This window comes from Poecilia reticulata, linkage group LG23 (assembly GCF_000633615.1).
Source record: "Poecilia reticulata strain Guanapo linkage group LG23, Guppy_female_1.0+MT, whole genome shotgun sequence".
NCBI classification, from domain to species: domain Eukaryota; kingdom Metazoa; phylum Chordata; class Actinopteri; order Cyprinodontiformes; family Poeciliidae; genus Poecilia; species Poecilia reticulata.
This window is the reverse complement of record NC_024353.1, coordinates 1,795,868-1,821,899: the sequence shown is the minus strand read 5'-3', so window position 1 is coordinate 1,821,899 and position 26,032 is coordinate 1,795,868. Positions and strand designations below refer to the sequence as shown.

The window sequence follows — 26,032 nt, the reverse complement described above, 5'->3', positions numbered from 1 at the left end:
ATGGCATTGAGGACCAACTCTGTATCCGGTGCGCCTGCTCTCCTACAGAGCCATGCGGCACCCCAACATTTGTTCTAATGTCAGCTACCTTCGAAAGTTTACAAGCCTGACTGGTCTGTCAAACTTCATTTGTTTTTGTTTTTACATTCAGGTGTAGAGTTGTTGTTGTGCTTTGGATTATTCTCCTGCTGCACAGCTCAAGGGCACTTGATCTTAAGACCGCAAACTAATCGCTGGACAGTCTCCTCCAGAATTTTCTGGTACAGAGCATCAAGGCTGGATCCATCAATGATGACAAGTCATCCAGAGGCTGGAGAAGCAAAGCAACCCCAGACCACCACACTACATTTATTTTTCTGGAATGTTAGTTTTACGTCAGATGTAACAGAATGTATAACTTCAAAAATACTCAGATTTTGTCTTGCAGATCCATGACTAACATCAGTGATCTTCTTTGTACCATCAATGTTGTAGAAAAAAGACCAACAATTTTGATTTTTGTCCTAAAGTTATATTTGCATTATTTCTAATTGATTAGGCACAAATGAATACCGTTGAGTGAAATATATTTATATTCCAACAAGCTTTTTATGTCGCCAGAGAAATGGTCCAGTAGTTTCCCCCCATTGGATTCTGCTGTACTGCACCTGGCTGCAGGGAGCTTTCATTTCTAATTAAACAACATACCAAATGAGGATAAAGATAATAAACGTAGTTAAAGTAGATGTCTTCCTGCACTGCTTTTTTTCCTCTTTTCATTACCCATTATTCCACATTCTGTCAAACACAAAACAAGCCTTTGCTTGGTGCTATATCTGCTGAAAAGCTCCGAGTTGTTGCTATGCAACTATTAAATACATCTGAGGTGAGCTTCTCTCGAGTTTCCTTCTACCTTTCAGTAACCTGTGCACTCAGTGCTGCAGAAACTGCACTTTTGCTGATGCTGTCAGCTTTGCCCTCTTCCCTTTCTGTAAACAGGGGTCTCTAGTGAATACTCTGCATACCGTGGAGTCAGAGATATGTGATAAAACGTACCTCTCAGATCACATTTGTAGCAGACAGCGTGTAGATTTAAGCAGTGGAGCGACAGAGACAGCCCCAGCAGACCAAGTTGGGGAAAACATCCAGTTTCTTCTTCAAAAACAAAACTCATACAACTATATTTCATGTGTTCAGCTCCTGCCATCTCTTCTTTCACCGTTCTCTTGCAGTCAACGTGTCCAGTCTGGTCTGTTTGACACATGAAAATTACCTGCAGCCCAGCAGCTGTCTAACCTACCACACATGGGTTCTCAACATTAGATCCACATCCTATAGAAACAAGAACGGAACAAGATCGGCATCATTTATGCCACAGATGGGAAAAAAATAAATCATCCCAGGTAGAAAGATACAGACAGACAGATCTGACGGCAGCAATGAGCCATGAAACACACCGCACACGTTAGCAGACAGTGTTATTAACACACTGGTGGAAAACACTTAACTCACCCCTATTCGATTATGCAAATGGATACATATACAAATGGCCCTGGTTGGATATTAGCCCTCTCAATTACAGTACATGGAGAACGGCTGGTTCGCTGTCCAGTGTTGGAAACAAAAGCTCAGGGGCCAGACTGGTTTCACTTTCCTTCTGCGCAGATGTGTGCAGAGTCCTGTGGATGTGGGCAAATTGAAATGATCAAGTTTAAGAGCCCCTTTCAGTGCCTTAATTCAGTTGATAATCAGTGACGGTAATCTTTAACCAAATAGCATCTAATTAAATGTATCATTCAACTAATAAAGATTCTCCAACACTAGAGCTAATGGTTCAACAAAAACAGCAAACAAATTCAGTAATTCAGTAATTTAGCAACTTGCACTATATTCCAAAATATTTTCTTAAAAATGAATCTGAAATAGATAACATTTTTATCCAATGTCGCATTTATGATGAAAACACATTAATTTTGCAAATATCCACAACTTTTTAACTTCTCCACATTCTGTTAACATATTTTATTGAGATTTATGACAAAGTTTCACTTATCATTATCCTCTTTTTTAGGATTTGACTGATGTGTGTTGAGAACTCAGACGCAACAAGTGTAAACATTTTGAGATAAAAAAATAAAAAAAACCTGCCACAAATACTCAACCATCTGCTTTTAATTATGATTGATTACCTAAAAGAGAATATTTTAGTTCTTAGCAACCCAAAATTTATTTTAATTTATGTCTTTATCATTAACTATAAGAAGCATTATTAAAAATGCACTATGTAAACTGCCATATTATAACTGAAATGCCATATTTTGCATAAATACATGCTAATATTCTGCACCTGAGTGGTGTTTTCCCTGACAACATAATTAAATGGTATAGTCAAACACACACTCATCCAAAACACTGCTAAGAGCACATTGTGGTTTTGATTCAAGGAAAATGCAGCCAAATATCTCGCAGGAGGCAATTAGTTGATTTTGCAGCATAAAGAATAGTGACGATGAAACAAACGCATCTAAAAACATAAAATTTTTTAATTATTTTTGTGTACAATGTTGTCACTAACTTTATGCAGGTAGTTTGGCATTCAATGATTAAAAACATAAAATTTCATCAAAATAACAAGTGAGAAAGCACAAAAATGTCTAATTTAAGGTGATTTAATTTTTCTGCAATGGTATGTGTTAAAAAGAAATTAAGCTCAGAGCAACTACAATGTAATGCTCCAATGAATTACAGGAAATGCTCTAAGGATTCAGCTGCACCACAGCGGTAATCCAGCCAACCTGAGCAAAAGCACCTCGTTTATTTTCTGAGGTTATAATCTGCACTTTAGAAACAAACGGCTCCCTACGTAGCCAAATGACAAACCTGCCACCTCTGCACATTACATAATCCAATCACAACATCACTTTAAAAAAAAAACAAAATTTTGAATCACATTCATGTCATTTCATGTGCTGTTCTCTATAAAAGGAGGTGCTGATTCCCAGCGTCGTCTCTCCTGCTCTGCTGTGCAGCAGCGCTGTCCGGGGTTCTGAACCAGCGCTCCAGAAGCTCTTCTCACTGATATGAGACAATCATTTTGTCGGCTGCCTGGCTGGGTGGAGCGGCCCGGACCTGGGCTCAGTCTGAAAGCGCCTACCAAGCTGGAGTCTCAACAGGCGGGAAGCTCCACGCCCTGTTTGCTCTCTGAGCTGCCACACGTGTCACAGCGCCTTGCACTGATGGAGAGGAGTTCAGTGGGAGGAGGGCTGCACGTTGTGAAACCTCCTCACCCTTACTTTGTTGTGCTTTCTCGTGTTTTAATGAAAAGGCTGATCCCACCTCATCCCGTCTTTCCCTGGAGTAGAAAGGACAGCCAATCATAGTGGATGAGGCAGTGAGTCACGGAGAGAGTGGTCTGGATCCAGTGGACCGAGAGAAGCCGTATGCCGCTCTGGGCAGAGATGCTTTCACCTCCAGGGAAGCTTTAAGGTCCTGAACCGATTTTGGAGGTCCACACATAGGTCCGCTCGACAAAAAAGCAGCATCTCTGCATCTCACTGCTGCTTACTTTTAAACTTCTCATGAGAAAATATATGATTTGTAAATGATGCCATCTTTTATTTAGTGTCTAAACACCCACTGTTGCTCTGCAAGGTTAGGTGAAGGTCAGCATGTTGCTGCACGCTGCTGTAGTACAGTGTACCATTCATGGCTTAACAGCTGTTCAATAAAAACACTCTGTTCTTTAACTATTAATGCTGCTGGATACACACCACACAGACTTAGGAGACATGGAGAGATTCTAATGTGTGCAACTGTATTTAAAGATGAAAGGAAAGAGTAAGAACTTAAATTTCACAATGACTGCTGAAAATGCAATCAGGTATTTCTAAAGAGCCACAAAGCACTGAAGTAAGGATTAGAAGATGTAAGAAAAGTGGACTTGACACCAAACTAGTTTGAAGTCTGAAAACTTCACAGTGGATTTTACCTCGCTCGTGTTTCTAAGTGAGCTGGGAAGCTTTGTTCAGCTCCAGACACTTTGATAAAACATCTACTGCACCTCAGCATGTATGGATGGAGGAAGGCAGAGAGACTGACTCGTTCATTTCAGGCGAATCAGAGATAATGAGGCCAAAGAGAGAGGGGGAAGCGAAAAGGGATGACAGAGGGGGGAAATGACAAACAGCGGGGAAGGCAGCGCAGTGATTCGATTACACTGTTAACTTCTCATTACATGACAAAGAAAGCAAACACAGGCAAACGGGAAGTAGCAACACCAGATCCAAACTGGATACAAGTGGTAAATATGTCACATCTGTTGTCTTCTCTGGAGCCCAGTTATCGTCTCCACTGAGGAGCTGAGCCCAACCCTCATCCTAACCAGCATGGGGAGCCGAATTCAGCCAGGTCCCACTCAGAATGGTAACCAAAACTAATTATTAATGAAATAACTACAAAATAAAAACAATGTGTGCAGAAATGTGGACATGTAAAGGTGAGACAAGTTAACCTTTGATTTTATCACTTTTCAGGAATAAATGGGAAACCCTTTGACATCTGTCACTTATGATGAGAGCCTCCTTTTCCCCTCAAAATCCAACCTGACTTCTCTGGACACAGTTACAGTACAGCGTCCTGTGAGCCATGTTTACGGACGCGCTCACACATATAAAAAAAATCTCCATTTCAAGCGGCCAGCCATGGCATGCATTCATTTCAAAGCAGCAACACAAACAAAAGCTCTGCCTTCATGTAAATGTCTGCCTGAATGATTTTTAGTTTGATCTCCTACCTGGCAGCTCGCTGTGTTTCTTTGGGTTCTCTTCAAAATCCCAGGAAGGGCTTCAGACAAGTTCTGCTTGATGTTGCACTTTGAGAAGAAGGAAAAAGGGGAAAAACAAACATCAGTGGCTTGAAAAGAAATGTCCTTTTTATTCACACGACGGCTCAAGAAGCACTCACGATCACACACTTGAACACCCAGTCAGCAGCTCCAGCAAGCGAGCGAGCGGCTTGCTGTTCCTTCCCTCTCTTACTGTCCGTGACACTCGCCTCCTCTCTTCCCGCCCACCTACTCCAGCCCCCTCCCCCTTCCTCCGCTCCGACTCCTTTCTCTTCCCTACTGCTCCCTCTCTTTGCTCCTCTGCTGTCAGACAAAATGCACACAGCCCCTCGATCTCTCAGCTCACTATTTTCTGACATTTTTCCCCCACCCACTCACACCTTCTGCTCCATGAAAACAAATATCAGTCGGTGGTACTATTAGATGTGCATTTCCACACATCATTTACAAACTTGTTCTTGGTTTATGGACCGTTTCTGTGGATATTATCTGAGAGAATGAAACAAAGCCCCTGTGCAAGCTCAGTAACACTAGATGGGGGGATTAATGAATACTCTTAATGAGGCATTCACCGTGTATATGATTACTGTTTGAGGTTGCTCGCTCCCGCTTATTCTTCTTGATTTCTCCCCCCTCCGTACCTCGTTCTATTTATTTCTGTCTCTCCCAGGGAGTCGCTGGTGTGTCTGATGCTGCTCACGTCCCATTCTACAGACAGCTAGTCAAGGGCATTCCCAGAGTAAGTGTATGCTAATGCTCTGCCTCGAGGAGCCGCCTATCATCCTCCAGACACTCAGCCTGACCGGATGTGGCACTCGGATCTCCCAAAGAGGGGACGGCAAATGACGAAGAAGGACCAGCAGTGAAAACCTGACAAACCGTCATTCTTTCACTTCAGCTGACAAAGCTAGATCAATGACACCAGCAGGGTTCAAGCATAATTCTTATATGATTTTCCAAACTAGACAGGTAAATATGATAAAAATAAAAAGAGTAAACTTAGTGATGACATTTGATATTCACGGGTAAACTGAAGTAGATATTTCTTTCAGCCTTGATGAAAAGGAACCACATTTTTCTGTACACCTCAGACTTTCAGAGAGTTTGTGAGAGTTTGTTTCAGAGCAGGGGAGCATAAAAAATAAATGCTGGTTCAACCTTTTTAAGTTCAGGTCCTGACTGATTGGCTCTCTGACGACCTAAGAGGTCAAGATGGAAACCTAATGAGAAACTCTGAAAAGTATTTGAACCCAAATCTATAGCATGAATTTAGAATTGGTAATTTTACAAACTGGGAGCCAGTTTAGTGACTTTAGCACCAGTGTGATATGGGTCAGTTTCTTTAGGTTTAACAGCAGCATTTTGGATGAGCTGCAGCCCAGATTTGAAAATGAAACCTGTCAATAATAAAAGAAAATAATAAGTTAATGTGGTACCATGGATTATGTTGGTGATAAAATGTATGTTGCTAGGTATTTGCACTCATCTGGTGTTTTGGACTAATTATCTCTATCATTGCATTTATCAATTCAAAAATTGTGACTTATTTCTTATCAATCATTGCTAATCATTAAGGCTGATATAAGAATAAAAATAAAATGTCCAGGTTGGTATTGCATACTGAATCACATTCTCATTTTGACTACGGAAACACACACACAGAGACAAAGGCCAACAGAGTCGGAACAGAGACAAAGCAAACAGCGCGTCTCTGTTAATGATTGCCAGCCAGCGTCTGCCTGGACTCCACACAGCTTGCACTTCTTTAAATAAGCCTCGCCTCCCTGCTGCTGTGTACGTTATAGGTGCTGTGCTCTGTAGATGTTTGGGGCAGCTCCATTACTCAGTTGAGTGATGCGCCCACTGCAAATTTGTGGCTCAGTAGTCTTATAGCTAGACCCTAATGAGAGCAGGAAGGAGTGCAACCATGTAAAGAAAATATCCGAGTCTGTTCAACTCATATCCCAGCACTTTGCTACTGTAACTAGGGGTCAATATAGTGAGTCGTATATTTGGTCCTCCTGTCCAAGAGTAACTTTTGGTTTAGGAATCTGAGGGCTTGAGTTCAAGTATGATGCTTTAGCAATTCAGTAACACAGAATTGAGCTTTAAAATTAATGTAAAAGATAGTCAGTGATATGTTAAAATAGGAGTGATGGAAGCTCCTTTAATAAGGTTTAATCAAAAACTATCAACAAAATAAGCAACATTTTCAGTTTGGCTGCTAAATAAAGGAATTGTCTTTTTTTTTTTACAACCTTCTTGAAGCATTGCTCCACAAAATATTCAGAATTAGAGGAGGCTTCACAATGATTTCTTAGAAACAGGAAATGTTTTCAATGCTGAATTTATTTTAATCCCTTCAAGTATGGCTTTATGTTTTATAGTTTTATTTTGGTACAAGTAACTAAACCAGTGCAATGTGGCCTTTGTGAAACGATTTTCTACCCCTCAAAAGTACAGCATCAGGGGCCACGTCTCTTTTTGTTATGAAAACTGAAAACTTTCTAAGAGTGTTTTTGCCATGTGATGGGAGACACTTTCAAAAGACATGGACAGGAAATGTGAACCCAACAAAGGTTGGAAACACGTCAATGGTCGACTTCTTTTGAAGAAGAAAGGAAGATGAAAATGGATAGATTAACAGAGTAGGACGGGACTGAGCAGGTTGAAATGGCATTTAGAAGGAAAAAACAGCAGCAGAATAAAAGGAGGTAGGTGAACGAAAGGACAATTTCCCAAATGTCAGGAGCATTGCAGAGGTCACCTTTGGACACAGCAAATTACTGGTCTTATTCAACCTATAATAGAAAACATTCAAGAGTCAGCAGTAATCTTTTCAAAGTAGTTTCACAAGCTGAGTTGTTAACCGATCACTAATTTTCAAAAACTGTAAATGCTAAATGGCTGAAAAATGAAATATAATTATATTTCAAATGTTCCTTAATATTTCAAAAGAAAGGAAGTACAGTTTAATGTGCCTGATTATGTGTAAAGTTTTCTTGCTATATAATTTTACTGGAAGCAACATCTTCTCACACTGGTAAACTTCTCACATTAAAAGTGACAAATGTTTAAACATAATAAAACATTTGTCAAATGTCCATTTCCAGACTTGATCAATAGCAAGTATTACTTGTACGGCTGCTTCTCCACTCGATTAGTTTAGGTGACAAATTCACCTTAAATCACATGGTGTACCCATCAGAAGAGGAAGCCAAAAAGAACAGCCAAATCAGAGATCAGCATGTCTTGACAAGATGACCTGTGATGCATTAAATGAGGTCTAATGATACAAAACGAAGGGTGGATTCAATCTGCTCAATTGCCAACACAGACTCTTAAAAACTGCCATTGTAGATGTGATTGTGGCACCCTTAGTCATAAGAAGCAACACTATTCTCACTTGATTCACGGCACAGTGATGCTGCTTTGACCCACCCAGAGTATCCAGACCTAATTCTCTTGAAAACAGAGAAATGCACATTCAAATGGAGAAAAGACGACGTGATTACAGCTACTGCTCTCATTTCATCTCTTTTTTATCGTCTTTTTCTGATTCTCCCCTCCACCCTTCTCAACCGCAGGCAGGAAGCTGCCACGGATCATTTACAGCTTTATCTGTAGACAAGTGGCTGTTCAAATATGGAGCTATTCAGAGAACTCTTCTCAATGCATGCAGGTGCAGCTTTTCACCACCAGCCGACTTCTCTCACTCGCATGCATGTGGTTCATACTGTACACAAACTCCCCACCCACACACACACACACACACACACACACACAGCATGTGTGCAGAACACCTGCTGGGGTCAGCGGTACTTTCCAATGACACGGACGTCTCACAGATGTTTGGCTAAAGTCCAAAATTCATCCTGCAGTGGTGAATAGGAAGCCCAGGGGAGGGTTGCTTTCCACCCATTTTATCTTTTTTAGCAGCTGACTTTTTAGAGACTTAAAATATTTATACCATTAACCTTTGTCAGACGATTTCACCTGCAAACACTGTAAATGCTACCATTTGTCTTTCTAAGAACCTCCAGCAACCACTGTTCTTCATATATTTAAAGATTTTTCTCTGGTTTTATGACTTTCAAAGATTTTCTGGGTGAAACGAGCAAATATATAATCAAAATGATCTTTTATGGTACCAAGAGGAGCACATACACTCACGTACACCCTTTTGTTTCAACCTTAAGTTGTAATAGATTCAACAAGATGTCCAAAACAATTCTCAGAGATTTTGGTTCATATTGACATGCCAGCATTATACAGTTGCAGTAGATTTCTCTGCTCTACATCCATTAAGCAAATCTTTCACTTAACATATCAAATCAACTGTTTTGGATTTAAATATGATGACTGTAATGTCGATTGGAGTGCAGTAAGTAAACTTTTCATGCTTTCATGTTTGAGATTATATCAGATGGGTGCACCTTTCTATTCACAAAAGCTTCTTGGCTAAAGAAAAAAAAGAGCTAAGACTGATACAAAAAGAAGGAATACATTCAGCAGAAATGGATCAAACTAACTGCAAAATGCTGTCTACTATTTGATGTTTTTTCATCGCTTAGAAGGTTGTTTTATCTTCATTTTGAGTCATTTTTGAGTCTATTGCTTTGCTTAAGCACCATTGTTCTACTGCACATTTTATACTTAATGAAAAACAATCTGAATTTTTTTTTTAATTATCTACTGCATTTTAGTCATATTAATTGTTGATTAAAACAACTTTGAAAAGTGATTATGTGACAATTCTGGAGCACAAAAATCAGTAACTTCACATTTAACCTGAATAAATTCAATAACTAGTTTTTGGAATCTTTTAAAACCATCCTGGTGTCATAACACAGTGTGGGAACTTCAAAAACAAAATTTAAATGAATGAGGCAGCTTCAGTACTTTCAGATCTACTCGAATAAATCCAGGTGTTTTTGGTGGAAGGTCCAATTAACATGCTCAGAGAGTCTTAATCTCCTCTCTTCTTATCCTCCTTTTCTAACTCCAGTCACCAGGAGCTGCTGCTCTCAGGTCACATCCGAGTCAAGCCTGCAGTGATAATTATGACCTCCTTATGGAGAGAAGAGAAGCACCTCTGACCTTAGATCCCCATTGATTCACACACAAAAGACAGAGAGAGCAGAGTGAGAGGAATTTACCAGAACTGATCACTGTCGGGATTTGGACAACAAATATACGAGGCAGGGTGGAAACAAAAGCACACACACGCCTGATGGATTTGGAGATTTGTGTGCAGATAGAAACTGTGTGTCTTCTGGATGGATCCTGTTTGGGACAGAGTTGAAGAGTCAGCGTTGCATGTTAGAGTGCCTCGGGCTGAGTGTGTGAAAGGAGACTCAGAGGGGAGATTAGTGTGGATTTAGTGAGTAGTAATTACCATTGCCCATTGAGGGTTTGTTAATTGAATTACCTTAGCAACCCTTTTACTGTCCAGCCGTAAAGAACATCCAAGGTCAGATAGATGGAAATGTCAGAATATGCTAAATTTGTTTTGCACCATCATCTGAAAACAAGATAGAAGTTCTGCTTGTCTCTTGACTGACCCCAACACTTTTTATAACTTTGCAAACCATATTCATCATATTATCTGTTTGGTGGGGTATCATTTTATGTGTTGTATTACAGTTTAAACATTGAGTAAACTTTGAAACAAGCCTTTGTCTTTGCATGTGGAAAAGAGTCACAATATTTCCTCTTAAAGATGGACGTAGTTGTGAGCTGTACAGTTATGGTCATGTTTTTAATCCCCTGCAGCAAACCTAATAGTAAAAACTAATGTCCAAACCCTCAACTAAGGGTGTTTTCACATCTGATAGTCTGACAGACTCGGTTGGATTGGGGACCAAAATTGCAACATTTGTTACATTTTCAGCTGGTGTGGTTCATATGCACACTGCACTGCATCAGTGGTTCTCAAACTTTCTAGTTTCTTATTAAAAAAATAAGAATATAAGAGAGCCATGACTAAGGATCGTCTCTGAGAAACATAAAAGGTGGCAACAAAATCAGAATCAATGTTGTATTTTTATCTAGTCCTACTTTGTTTTTTCCACTTTTACTCTATTTTTAAAAACACACATGCTTCTATTTCACATTTTTTGGCATTTAAGATTTATTTACGTATAAAAAAGATCTCGAGAACACACTCTTACATGTTTGGTCCTCACCCAACTTTTGAAGGTGGACCATCTCATTCATTCACCTACATTTTATCAAACAATTGCTGATAAAGTATCTCAGTTTACCTTAAAATAAATAAACCTCTAATGGCATTTTGCTAAGCTGTTATTCCAGCAAAGCTCTTCAAAAGGGACATTCAGGATTGTGTCATTCTTTGACAACCTCATACAGAACTAGGCATTGGTCTCTATGAGACGGAGTGCAAACACAACCTGTATTACATTTACTCTATCACAGTAATTACAGAAAATTACTGAAATATTTTTTTTAAACTAAAACAGTAAAGAGACTGATAGTCAGCCTGAAGTTGACACTCTTAGTTTCCATTATTCCTTTGTCTTCCTTGGACGCAATGGAAAGGGTAGCAGTCTTCTTTCAGCCAGCTGACCAGCAGTAAATAAAACAATTTATACCTTAGTATAGCTTGATATCAATAACTGAGAGCTACTGAGTAAAGTCGTATCCATTCATACAAGCATGATGGAGAAAACGCGTTAAAATAATGCTTGATTACTAACTTTCTTTGATCTTATAACCCTATGACCTCCATATTATTCAGCATCCACTCAAACAATAAGACTTGTTAATGCTTTTTTGAGTTTTCTCTATACGACCAACCAAAGACCTTTAATTTAATACGCATGCTATAGTTGAGAGAGCAGGTTAAGAGAGAAATGAGGTGAAGTTAAAGAGAATTTGGAGTGAGAAAAGAGCGACAGGAACAGAGGGGGTTGCTTGGGAGTAGCAGCATCTCCCACACAGGATTGAAAGTCACAATCCACCGCTGAGCAGCTCTCATGTTTCTGCCTAAATTGACATATATAGAACATAGCCAATAACAAATCCCATGCAGAAATGCAATCATGTGCTCACTAAACACAATACAAACTCTGCAGCCACTATTTTAACACACAAATTATTTCTTTATGGCTTTGGTGGATCCAAAAGCAACAGCAAGATAAAATCCCAAACCCGCTATCCGGTATAAGCTGCACGAGCATGTGTGCATCACCCTGACGTTTCAATGTTGCCTCAAACATGTGGAAATAACATATAGACATGAAGCAAAAACAAGACGTTGACTCCCCCAAAGGAAATAGCAGAATGTCTGAAAGGTAATAATCTGCTTTTCCCAAACACACTACAAGATTTCAATTTTTATCAGACCCATTCACACAATGTCACAGGTTGCTGCTTGAACCTTTATGATGAATCTCTGCTTGTTCTCATCAAAACACCTGCCATTGTTTTAGTAAACCTTATGAGAGTTGACCATAACCAATTATCCAGTCACCCTGCCAAGAAAAGCAACTAAATCAAAGTGAATGAATTTATTCGCTCAGGGAAAGGCTTCTGGTAAAAACAAAGAATAATCCCTCTGTGGATCAGGACTGTGCAGATGCAATTCTGTTTTTCTCGCAGTAAATCACATTATAATACTAAGATTTATTTTAAAATGCCATACCTGCCTTGGTTTAAGCTACAAACAGTGAAAGAATGATTTGATTGTGAAACAGTGTGAATAGGAGACACCAGATCTGATTCATGAAACAAATTCATGAAATTTCCTAGAACATAAACAAGGTACAAGAGATTAAATGTTATATTCCACTTCTATTTCCAGTTTCTGCTGCCAATTCAAACAAAACTTTCCCCGGACCCTCTTCAGGTTACTATGATATTCAAAAAAGTGTCTAAAAAAGTGAAATACAGACAGTTGTGTATTTTTTAATGTGTCCATTGTAGGCATAGGTTTTGTGCATAACTGCAATATCAGATTAAAACAATCATTTGTGATCGTTTTTGTCTTGAATTTATTAAAACAATTGATAAAAAAAAATAGACAAGACTTTTGAAGACGTTTTCCTTTGCGTTGCCCGAAATGTTTTGTTGTTAATTCGATTAATTACTGGAAAAAAAATTGAATCACACTGAATGCATATGTCAAACTAGTTAATATTACAGCTAGTTGATGCATAGAAAAGCTACATTTTAAACTATGGAGTCCTCCAAGGCTCACTGTTTAGATCCCACACTTTGTGACACCCAGCCCCACATTTTCATGTCTACTGATGACCCAACACCTGTTCTTTGTTTTTCAAATTGAATTTTAGATATTAAGTAATGGGTGAAAAATAGTATTTCTTATTTTAATTCTTAGAAAACACTAATTTAGGTTATTGGCAGATAGAGAACAGGCAGCGAACACTTCAGTAACAGATAAAACACATATTTCTAAAACAAATACTTTTTTAAGTCAAGAAAGTGTACAGGGTCTGCAGCCAGAAAATTTTAGCAAATCCATCCTTTATATGTAAAAAAAATGTATCAGTATAATATTCATTAAAGTTCATTAACCTAACACGGATGATTAGATGTGAATACATGATTTGCTCAATAACCTTGAATACATTACTGATTGCAGTCTGAAATACTAGAAATGCCTTTTTACTCTGAAATATGCAGGTTATACCTTCCAGCCTTTTCCAGCATGTTTGTGTGCTAATGGACACAGTCTGCTTATTTCCACACTTTGCTATGCGGTACATAACAATTGCTCATTAAGCAGAATTGACTGTCTTTCAAGCACCTGTGTTTGGGGAGGCTGACAGCCATATGTTTCTTGGGACTGCAAAGGTTGAATGATGCCCTTATTGTACAGCTGGAGCTAAAAAGAATCCCCAATACCCAAGGGGATTACTTTTGTTTTTCTTTTGCTTAGTGTTGATTTTCTATTTTTTTTCTTCTTCACTCCCATATGCTACAGAGAGGATGGGAGGGGGCAAAGGAAAAAGTGAAGGCACTGGCAGTTTTCCAGGAACTAGTCGATCATCGAGCACATATCACATAACCGTGCCGTTCGCTGCTGCCCACTAAAACATGCACAGGACATGAACAGCTGGCGGCAGAAACCCTCCGCCGCACCTGATCGCGTGATACCATCATGTTGGCAGAATTAGGCCGCTTCACAAAGCAATAATTACAACAAGAGATCTTAATCTCAGCCGCGTGAATGAAAGTGAAAGAAAAGTGAGAGGGGAAATCTCTCTGCGAGGAAAATTTTGCAGCTGTGTGATGTCCCAGCTATTCAAGGAAAGCACATCCCCCACAGGTGACCTTGATGCTGCCCTTGGCAACTATAACTGTTCTGGCTGCATGTGACAGTCTGAAAGGTTGGAATTAAGATAACAAAACATGTCAGATAGAGATTTTATAATTGCAAATTGCCGTCCAACAACAACTGAATCACATATAATTAAAATAACAAATGGTTTTGACATAGATGACATGAATTAATGGAGCTCAACGCTCTGTACACCTACACAACAAGCACAGAGGCAGTGTACGTTATGGAATAGCAGCACTAACTTCATCTTCCCTAATAGACACAGGTGAGCTGCATTGTACTCAGCCAAGGAAATTGGAGCCTTGCTCAGAGGTGTAGAGACGGAAATGGAAATCCACTCCCCTCTATCCATCTGAGCTGCACACTTCCACGTTTTCCTCCCTTTTGCCCATCTTTTGTATCTCCGTGGACGGCACTCTGCCACTTTGGATATGTCACGGGCAATAAGGATGAAAAATTGGACTGCTCTCTGGCTCACGCAGTCAGTGTGCCGGCCTCAGCCTCCACCTTCACATGCCTGGAGGAGGCCAACCTCCACGCTGCACAAAACAAAATGGGATTTAACAAGGCCAGAATCACTCACAATACCCCAGTAAATAGGCACTGAACCCTTCCTGAACCACAACTGGTGGCTGAATACAGATTTGACTACAGGAGGGTGGAGTCAATGGATTTACTTTAAAAGCACTATGTGTCAAGCTGAGGTTGGAGTACATAATTAGATATTAATGAAGGAGTATGTTAAAATCTTTACATACTAAATTTAGTATAAAAAAGGTAAATTACAAGGGAAAATTTTATATTTTATGAATCAGGGTATTTTTCAGAGCATATAAGTCTTCACTCCAAAGGCTGTATAATTTTAAATGAACCTGGTAGAGCTACATATAGTGTTCCTCTTTAGATATAATGGTTCATACAATCACAGGCGGATCTATTCTGCAGTCAAAAGATGATCCCATTCCCCTTAGAGAAAACTTGGATCAGTTTTCCAGGCACATATTGTATGAACCAGCAATCTGTTTATAGATCTGCATACATTTTCCAGACACTGCATCTAAAAATTGTGTTTCTATAAGTTCAAGAAGAAGGGCACCTTCAAAAGTCAAAGCAGAATTTTGCATTTTCATTCATATATTTGGGTTTAAAGTGTTTTTGTTTGAGTTTTGTAACTGTTCTTTTCAAATGTTTTACATCTTAATTTGGCAAGCAACAAATATTTATGTTTCTATTAACTAACATTTAAAATCACAAATAATATTTTAAGACAGATTATTTACCCTGCAAAATATCTTCAAGTCTTTAAAAGAAAACAAAATATCCGTTATAATTTTTTTCACCATCTCGGCACCAGAACAAAGCATTAAATAGACCTAAACGACGACATATTAACTACCGCCGAGATACCGTCGTTGTACATCAAAAGGAGGAAGAAACACTAATAGGTACGCTCATTTTTGTTATCAGCTCTAGAGCAGCTTTGCTTCACAGCAAACTCAGGCTATTTTTTGTGTCGGTGGCAGGTATTCGTTGTACGTAGGGTTCGTCCAGGCTGCTAAATCTGCACAGACTTTCACAGCCTTTCCAGCTGTCCTCACTTGTAAATCACATCTCGAGTTTGCAGCCTGTGGTGACAGCGAGTGCCATCACAATCATGTGCACAAATCAATGATGCATCGTGGTTCGACAATGCGCTGCGAAAATACGCATGTTTAAACAAATAACATGATCAGAACTCAATGTGCAAGTCATGGTGATATTAGCCGCTTGAAGCCGAGCATTTGCCTTTGTTGGTCTTGGCAGCCATCTGCGCAAGTTCCTTTGTGAAGCTTCAAAGAACACGGCACTGGTTTCCTGCTGTGTTTTCACATTTTCTCCTCCAATACTTCTGCTCATCAGCGTTCACCACAAAATACTGTGATTCATAGTAACAATTTTCCCTCATTCCTCTTTTTGTGTGGAGATTTTTCTCTCTCTCTTTGTCCAACAATCATTTTCCATGCGGGTGTCTGCATAGGATAATAGTTTCCATCTTCATCATTCACACTTAAAGTAGGCATTTCTGGAGACATTTACAACCCAGGAAGCGTCTTTCATTTTATGCAAAAATAAATCTAGTCCAAAGCCCAACATAAAAACAGTTCACATGAAGTTCTCCATCCATCACCAGGAACACTTCTCTTTACCCCTTGATAAACATACAGGGATGATGCTCAGCAAATTATGCAGGCGCTCATTTAGGAAACAGACGACAAGGAAGGACACAATCTTTTGATCTGAGTGTAAACTGAGAATCAGTCAAGAGGTGGAAGGAGACACGGAACAGGAGATATTACCACAGTAATCTATACAGTGAGAGGCAGAGGAAGAGAGCGAATTTACCTTGAAGAGTTTAACCTGCCAATCAAAAAAAAAACATTTTTTTCTCTCGTTTTTGAAAGGAGATGAGGCAAAAAGCAGAGCTTCAATGATGAAGTCCCACAAAAGCTTGCACACATGTACCTCATTTCATATGCAACCTGGATGACTGTGTGTTTTTTATGTAACACACTATGTTGCCAGAAATCTTCAATTAGCCATTGAATTTTCACCATTACAGATTAGTTAAAAAAACCCAAGCAGGGGTCTCTCTGGAGTTCAAACAAGATGCCACCTGTAGGAGACTTGAAACGTCTCCACTATAAAATATTCCAGTCAACTGTTGGTGGCATGATGACAGCAAATCAGCCATGATGTGGTCGGCCACATGAAGCCATAGAGCAAGGTCAGTGGATGTTACGGAGAATAAGTGCACAGAATTCACCACTTTACTTTTCTGCAGATATCCGAGTCCAAACATTATGTGGCCTTCAAATTAACTCAAGAACAGTCTGTAGAGAGTTTCATGGAATGAACTGAGAGCTGCTGCAAGCAAACCTTACATCATCATATCAGATGGATTGGTGTAAAACACAATGCTGCTGGACTCTGATAATCCAGTGTCTGGGTTTGATTGACACCAAGACGATACTGAGACTTGTGCATAAGGTTATACGTTAGTTGAAGCCTTGGTATCTTACTTAGTGATACGGAGGGAGAATGACAAACTAGAGGAACAACAATAAGGTAGATGTTCAAAAATGTTTTAGACCATATCCCTCTTTAGGTGAATTTCTTGTTTTTCTTTTTTCTGTTTTCATGAAAACTATTTTTTTTATTTTGTCTTATCAAAATAAATAAAATAGGATGTGGAGCTTCATAAAACCATTAAACTATTTCTTTGTTTTGTTAAAAATGTGAACTATGTCTCTTCTTTTATCTTTGTATTTTTGTAAAGAATAAATCAATATTTGCTATGTTTTAAAAACTATGAACATAAATACAGTTAATTTAGTGAAACAACACTGTTCTACAAAAAAAACCTGCTTCAGTTCTTTGGCAGAAACACTGGGTCTCTGTGTATTTCTAGCTTTCATTAAAACAGCAAGTGTCCACCCTTTTGTCTCACTTATCCGTCTGTTTTTTCAGTGTGTTTACAACATTTATACTGCGTCAAACAGCGAAACACCATTACCGTTATAATGGTGGTGTAAAGAGGTAGGTTCTCTACCCCTTTCTTTTCTGAAGAAAAGCATTTTTTGCTCCAAAACGATTCAAATAAACATCTCCAGACAGCTTACTTACTTAGGTTATCTTGGTCTGGCTTCAGGAGTCAAAACCTCAGCTCACAAGGAATATCTATATGTATGTGCATGAAGAAATGCTGCAAGGTTAGAATGACACAAATGGTATGCTTTGCATTGTGCTTAATTTGCATAAACATGTCCCAGAAAGCAGCTACAAAGTACTAAATGTAGCTTCACATTTGGCCATCAAAGTTTCCCCCAATATAGATTGGATCTTTTGTTGAGTTTGTTTGGGAAAATGCAGGTGGCTTAATGTATTTACAGCTGATACTTACAGAAAATCAGTTCATAGTTGGTTATAATTCACTTGAGAGCTTTTTCTTTCTTTAGTTGAACATGATGAGGTGTCAGTGCTGTCTTGCATGTCTCTTTTCATCATGCAAATCCTCATCGTAGCATTCTTTAGTCACAGGTGTGCTTAGCGACCTAGATATGAAGCGCCCAATTATGGCAATCTATAAATAGATAAGTCAGAGCTCTTTGCTCTCATCCTTTACTCACTGCCTGACTGATCAAGATAGTAGAAATTTTGAATCGGCAGAAGAGTAATGATGCATTCAAAGATTATTGCTGCTGCGTATTTGCAAGTAAAAAGAAATAAAGCCCTCAGCTAATGTTATATCTGCTATAGCTCTACATAAGGCAGATCTCTGTGTGCACAGGTCTCCACAATGATCACCATCTGCCTCCCACTCGTCCAACAGTGAAGATATTTTAAGCTTCCCATTTCACTGTAAATGTGCAATATGTTTCTCTGCATCACTACTTCAATTCCTCTGCTGTTTTTGCTCAAATGGTAACAAAAATGGTGTAAGATACTGTTGACTGGCCACTCAGCTTTTAAAAAAACCTGACTGGATTTATTCAGGATGGTGAAATAAGATGTCTGACACTTGTATGATCTTGAAACACTTCATGCCGTTCCATTTCTACCCAATTCCATCTAGTTGCCATATTCTGTCTTTCACCCTTTGCTGTCACCCCGAAGCATTGTTCTGTTGTACATAATAAGGTTTTACTCCTGACTGCACTCAGTTGTTGAAAATATTGACTGACGGTGAACTTTAAATCCTATAAAGCACAAAAACTGCCATGGAAGAATGGAGCAAATAAGAAAACTAAAAAGCATGCAGCACTTGGAAAAAGCTGAAACTTGAAACTGAGGATTGTTTCATATTTTTTTGTCAGTTCTGTTTTGTGACAACAACTCAATAGTTTTCATATTCCTTCCTACTTTTTACCGTCTACAACAGTCTATTGTTCATCACAGTAAAATGTTTAAATCAAGTTCTGAGGGGGTAAAATATAGACTTCAGCAGCTGTGGTGCTGGTGGATATGGTACCGTGTTTTGACACAAATGAAAATCTCACCCCCTGCATTTCATGGCTGCTCACTGTGAGAGTAATTATGAATCACAGAGATGACTGCGAATGGTAATCTCCCCTCATGAGGAGGCAGTCATTTACAAATTACAACAGTGAGGGGGTAGTTTCTACAGAATGCTAAAGTAATTAGTACACATATATTTTTCTCTAAGTATCGCCAAGCAAGAGGAAATCTACCAACTCATGTTCACCATACACCATGCACAATGTTGTAAGATCAAATGTTGACAGTTTCTAAAACAATATGTAGACACTAGTTGTTCCTGGAGAACTTTCTCTACAAGTTTAATATTTAGAAAGCAATGTCAGGTTTTAATGCATCAGAAATGTTTAGGTTTTAGTGTAAGAGACTCTTAAGATCTTAACAGATGTCCTGGAATCACGGTTTGATGTTTAAATGTTGCTCTTGGTTATTTTATGTCTTCCTGGATCAGTCATCAGGCTAACTACTTCTATGTACAATCACTGATTCATGTACTCTCAATTAATGCACATAAGTGTTTAAGAGTTTTATAGTCCCAAAACACTAGATTTTGTTTTTTCAAAACTTATCAGTGTAAAAATGTCTCATCTGTTCTTGGATTTCTTTAAATCAGAATATGTGGTGGTACTGTCCGACATTTTGTAACATAGCCTACCTCCACTTTTCAGAGGTGTTAAATTTAAGTTATTTCTTGATTCTGCAGGTTTAGCAGTAACAGGTGATGGTGGGAGAAAATAAGCTTAGCTTTCACACAACATTAGGTAATCAAAAACTTATTATGTAATTTGCAGCCAGGTTGGTTTGGACAGCTTTTCTAACTCAATAAACAAAATGATCATTTATTTAATAATAAATTAACTTATGCATCAGACAATTTTAAGATCATACTTGATTAAATGGGACCCTTAATACCTTCATGTTCAATGAGACGATAAACTGCAACATTCAAAATGACAGAAAATAATAATAAGCTTGTTATATCTACTTTAAAGACATGAGAGCAGGGATCACAGTATCTGGCTCATCGGCCTTTATCCCTGTGGTAGTATGCTGTCCACCAAGTAAACAAGATTACCTTGATGAACAGAGGCAGGCTTGTTTACTCCCTCTGTCAAGGTTTAGGGATGACTCAGCTCGAGGCCCGCAGAATCTTTAGAGATGCAAATATCACTAGCAGTGACTAAAGCAGAACAAAACAAATTGAAATATATACACTCTATATTTAAATGAGAGCTTCTTGAAGTATTTTGGGGAAATCATGTTATATACCTGAATTTGAATACTATCACAATCTAATTTCCTCTCTTTAAACTGTGTTACGATAGAACTTTGCTTTCTGCTTGAAGTTCATCTAAATAATTGAGATTTATATTGAAAAAACTAGAAACTAATTTCAGATTGCATTCTGTTTGGTTCAATTAAGATACATTTGAACATGTTTCATTTTGCTCTCACAGCACCTGTGTAAAAGGTTTTTGATGGTAAAAATTGCATGCATTGTTTTTTATTTTGAGTTTGCTCAAGGCAACAAAATAATGTTTTTTGTTATCATTATTGATGGGGAGTAAAGGTGACAGTGAAAATGTTTTAAAAATATTAATCCAAATGAGAAAAACTTTGTGGAAAGAAAAAAAATACACATTAAAATAAGTTGTCCTTTTGGTTACGTTACTACAAAACTGGACTACTAACACTGGTGTATTAGGTCTGATCTCAAGCATATGATGAACCTTTATCCATTAGTGGGTGTGTGTGTGTAACCCTGAGTGACACAGTGGATTAGCAGCATCTGTTTAATGCTTTTAGGATATCAGTGAAGCAAGGATGAAACTACATCATCATCAGTTCAATCAGTTCATATTATTTTGTTCCATTGTAGCATCTCAATATGCACAGTTCATAGGACAGAATGGATTTTGTGATAAGAGGCGATGTGTGCTTGGTCTTCTGTGTAATTTCCAGAGTAAAAGAAAAGGTGATGCAGCTGTGTGCTCGGTTGGCAGACTTCCATTTGAGAGTGGCCCGTATCTCGACTAAGGATGACTGATTCCCAGCTCATCCTCCATCACTGCCACAATGTTATATCCATCTACTGGAGGCAAAACTCTTAGCGCCAGCTTAGCTGATGCTATTGTTATTTATATGCATGTCTGAGGATCTTTTAACAGTCTGAGCAGAAATCACAAAACAGATGTAGGGGAAATCAATAGAGATCAGAGTTTGAGTTGATTTGTTGTCACCTTACTGAAAAAGCCGGCATTAAACATGATTGGAAGGATTATAAGAGGGTTGTGCCAGTAAGTCATGTTAGGCTGCTCAGGCTTATCACAGGGAAATGTAAATGTGGGTTTGTATGCGCATGTGGAGGAACTTTATGGTCCAGATAAGCCAGTAAAAGCTAAATTTTCCAAATGGGTGTTGGGTATTCATCATGGTGAAAGCACCACCCTCATAAATGTATCCAATTCCTAAAAGAAACTTCTAGTTTTTGTGCTTTTCAAGACAAATAAGGAAAACGGAGAACCCATGCTAGCTGCAGTTGAAACAAGAAAACTTTCCAAACAGAAATAAGCCCAGCATTTACATCCTATCTCCCATTTCCATGCGTCAGCAATCGAAAAGTATTATCGCATTGCACAGGCTTGTGGTTCATGTAATCAACCTCAGTAAGCTTATATGACACAATAAAAGCTATAATAAAATGTCCTTTCTTGCAACAGGGAAAATGATCCCAGACAACAATCTATTTCCATAAGACTTTTTTCTTTAGAAAGAAAAAGGTCACAAGTTAACTGCTTTTTTTTAACAACTGTACAATTCAAAGGTTATTTTAAAAACATATAAGATAGTCCACATTCGATTATAAAATACTCCAGAATTATTAGTTCCCTTTTTGAAAGTTTAGAAAAAGCCTTGAAACAAGTGTATCCTTGACTGCAGCAATCTAATCTGCTGCTTCAGAAAATTGTAGAAAAACAACACCTTTAAGTTGAGTATGTTATTCAGAAGCTGAAATAACTTAATATTCAAGTATTTTAACACAAATTCTGGAAATGAGAGAAACAGCAGGAAAAACTGTTCAAGTAATGCACATGAATATTCATCGTTAAGTCAAAATATTTCTGCAAGACATTAGCTACTTCCGTAAAGTTGCTGCTACGTGCAGTCAGAACGACGACAAAATAAGACGGCTTAATATTTGGCATACAAAGCTGGACTATAATCGTCTCAACACCTAAACTAACTCAGAGGAACTCACAAGACTCGGTCTGAACTCTAGGAGGTCGTTTGATAGGAATGTGCAAAATAGCTTTTTGGTAACAGAAGTAAATGTTTGGTAAAGTCTACTCAGACCTGAAGTGGAGTCATTTGGTTAGATGGGACTGATATTAAGATTTTCATCAAACGCTACAGTTGTGTTTATTTTTACTCAAAAAAAGTTAATGATATTCAACTTACTGGGGAAATATATGCACTATGACCTTTACAGGCAAACCTAACATGGTCTTTTCTATATTTTTGAATGCACATGTTCAATGTCTTGTTTGCCTTTTGCACAACCAGCTGTTCTCCAAGGAGAAATCTGACCAAAATAAGTGTTTGATCGACCAGCAAATGTTTCATTGACCAATATATTTCCTGGTTTAATTCTTGAAGGCTTTCAGCAAGACAATGATCCAAAATATGATCAAATCATCACAGGAGTGGTTCAGAAAACAGAGGTAGAGTCAAATCAAAACAACAAATATGAAACTGGATCTAATTTATTGGTTTTTATCTAGTGTCCTTAGATTGTGCTCTCCAATTTGTTTTTAAGAGATGTGAGGCTCCCAAATTTGTAATTTTGAAAATGGAAGAGCTTTTAATTAATTTGAAGGGTGTCGATAATTATCAACGGAATATTTTCCATGCCCTTTTTATTTATTGCTTCCTATCAACTTCAAAACAGGCTCATTTGTATATCTGAAAACATGCTTACTTCTGCTCTGACAATGCACAAATGCAAATAAGTCAGACTTTTCATCTTCAGCCTCAAAATGAAGCTTAATTAATTAAAATAACAAAAGAGAGTGGTCTTAATGCACCTCTCCAGCTCGGTCCTGATGATCAAAGCTGCTTCAGGCCTACGAAAAAGCTTGACTCCAGGACTGAAATCGCCCATCGACTCCAGCTCTTGCTTGACTTTAAGAGGGGAAACGGTTCTTTTAATCACTTTCCTGGTTCAAAGCAGCAACTGAGAGTGGTTGCTTTGAAAGAAGCTTCGGTAACAGATATGTGAATCTCAGCAACAGTTAAAATGAAACAAAAAATAAAAATAAAAACACTTGTCATTACTAAATTTCTGCCTAAAAGAGTAGAAATAAATTAATTATCATGCCGACCACTGTTGCTGCAATTACAGCTGTGATGTTTTTATGCTTTAAAAGTAAAAACACTCTGCAATTTATATGCACTATTACTCAGATGTTTGCAGGATAAATAATTGTTGCAATCTGAAACCTCTGTTTAACAATTTAGTTTTCAATATTTTATGTTTGTTCTCAAAATGAGACATTTTGAAGTAATTTTTTACACATTTTATGTATCTGAACAGTTTATTTATGGACATTTTGTTTATTTCATGATGACAACACAATTCTTTTAAGCTCAAAAGTAGGATTTAAAGAATTTTTTTTCTTATTTTTCACTAAAATGTACAGAGTGAATTATTTTACAGCTTGTTGGTCTAATGAAGCAGCCTCAGAGCAGAGAACATATTCTTGGAAGTGTGAAAATCTTGACGTAGTTTTCAGAAATAACAGCAATCTTAGGAGGTGTTTTGTTGCTTAGAAACACACCAAGTTTGACGCAGTGCACATGACCAGTTTGCACACTAACTAAACAGAAATTGTAAATGTGCTGAGCTGAGGGTGGAGCAAACAACACTTCACCTCAAATGCTAGGAGAGGAAAGTGTTGGGACGACTTACTGCCACTCTTTGAACACAGACAAATGGGATAAAGTCAGAGGAATAGAGAAGCTATTGATGAGAAAATGCAATCAGAGGGCTTAATTGTACTAAAGAAAACAAACAGATTCTGAAAATAACATTTTAAATTCTAAGCTAACTCATTTTATTGCAAAAATAAATTAAAACTCTTTTCTCTTTTGGTCCCAGGATCAAGCAGACATTGGCCAGTTATTTTATTAGAAGTCAAAAATCAAAACAACTCTGAATATCACTGATCCAACTGAATTAGTTTAGCTACAGAAGAAATAATTTCACTTTATGTATTAACTTTGGATTTTATACTAAATATTATTTACATATGCAGAATCAACATTCTTACCCATTTCCAAGTCAAAAGCAATCATTAAGCTTTGTGCAATTCAGAATATTTTAAATAATTAACATCTAAAACTAAGTGCTACAAAGGATTTAAGCTTGTATGAGTCCTGTTTTTTAAATGGTTACATTTTCTCAGTAAAAATGTATTAGTTTGTACCTTGATTCAACTTTTAATTCAGGGTATATCGATTCCTACAAAACAAGGATGTTGTTTTGTGTTCTACAATTTCTTTTTCTTGATTAGCAAATAATTGATTCCTTAAAAACTAATAGGCACAAGGTGCAAATCACAGTATCAGAATCCAGGACCAAAACTGCCAGCAGGACCATTTAGCAAAAAAAAACACAGTAATTAAGCAATTATGCATCTTTAACAAATCAATGCACAATAAGAAGCATTAAAGGACCATGTGCTACCTGAACAGAAGAGAATATCCTTTAAGGACTGTGGGATGAAATTACAGTTTAAATCGCAAATCCATGTTAGATTCTGACAGCCAGTCAATGACAACTTCACCTTCATCTCACTAATCGTTCCGAGTTTTTTCAACCACAACCTATGCTGAGCCTTGTCATGAGCTGAGCAACCATCATCAGCGTGACTGAGTTCACCCCCACGGTTTGTTTAAATATTACTCTGCCAGATTAAGTTTGCTAAATACACAGTTCACCCCAATTAGGTTAGCCTCTGTGCTCCTCATTACAGAGCTGAAGTACAAAAACGGGCATGGACTGCAGTGACGATGAGAAAAGGCCCATCAATCTGTTCAGTTCAATTCATAGCTCCTTTAAGACAGAAAAAAAGAGAAAGGACAAATCTCTGCAGTAATTAAATTTTGGTTGTCATTCTTTGTAAAACAGGAAGATACTAATTTTTTCTAAGCTTTAGGTTTAGCATTAAAAACAAATGCCACTTTTCTTTGGACACATCACTGTGTTTTTCATATGTAGATGGAAAAACACAGTAAACAAGACGTAACTCTCCATAGATGAATCTCAGAGTCTGTTCAAATGTTCAGTCATCTACTTATATAATCTTTATAGAGAGGACCAAAGTGCTTTTTAGCAATTCTACTTGAATTGGACATCATACTTGAACTGTTTCTGTTGTAGTTAAATCTGCCTCTGTAACTTCAAATGAACACTTTTGTTCACATTGCTTTATATTTCTGAAGTGCTGGTATGAAATATTTTTATATCTTCTACTAAACATTAAGATGCACATGTCACTTAGCTCCCCTGATGCCCTTTAAATGTTGATTTATGAAGTGTATGCAGGGTTAACTAGCTTCTGAACGGCTTATTAGTCATTCATAAGGGGAGTTTTATTACTCAGTGATACAAAAACCTCTTAAATATTTCTTATCAAATGTGTTTTTAATTGTAGCATTTTTAAAGTGAGGACCCTGTTAAAAAGTCTTGACTTTTTAGATAGCTTACAACTTGTTATTTGGCTAATATTGTCCTTTATGTGGTAAGTAAATCTACATTTACATAAGTTTGTGTATTAGTTCCTGAG

At 37.9% G+C, this 26,032-nt stretch overlaps 1 protein-coding gene across 6 annotated transcripts in view; it reads right to left on the bottom strand.

Moving 5' to 3' along the window:
- syt1a (synaptotagmin Ia) overlaps positions 1-26,032 on the bottom strand; it is a 159,013-nt gene that overhangs the window by 75,560 nt on the left and 57,421 nt on the right. For 3 of the 6 annotated variants that reach the window (XM_008400456.2, XM_008400453.2, XM_008400449.2), the window contains exon 3: positions 4,772-4,849. The exons of 1 other annotated variant lie outside the window; for it this stretch is intronic. The gene's annotated coding sequence lies outside the window, so the exon portion shown is untranslated. 2 more of the 6 variants (XM_008400454.2, XM_017302822.1) reach the window with 2 other exon arrangements.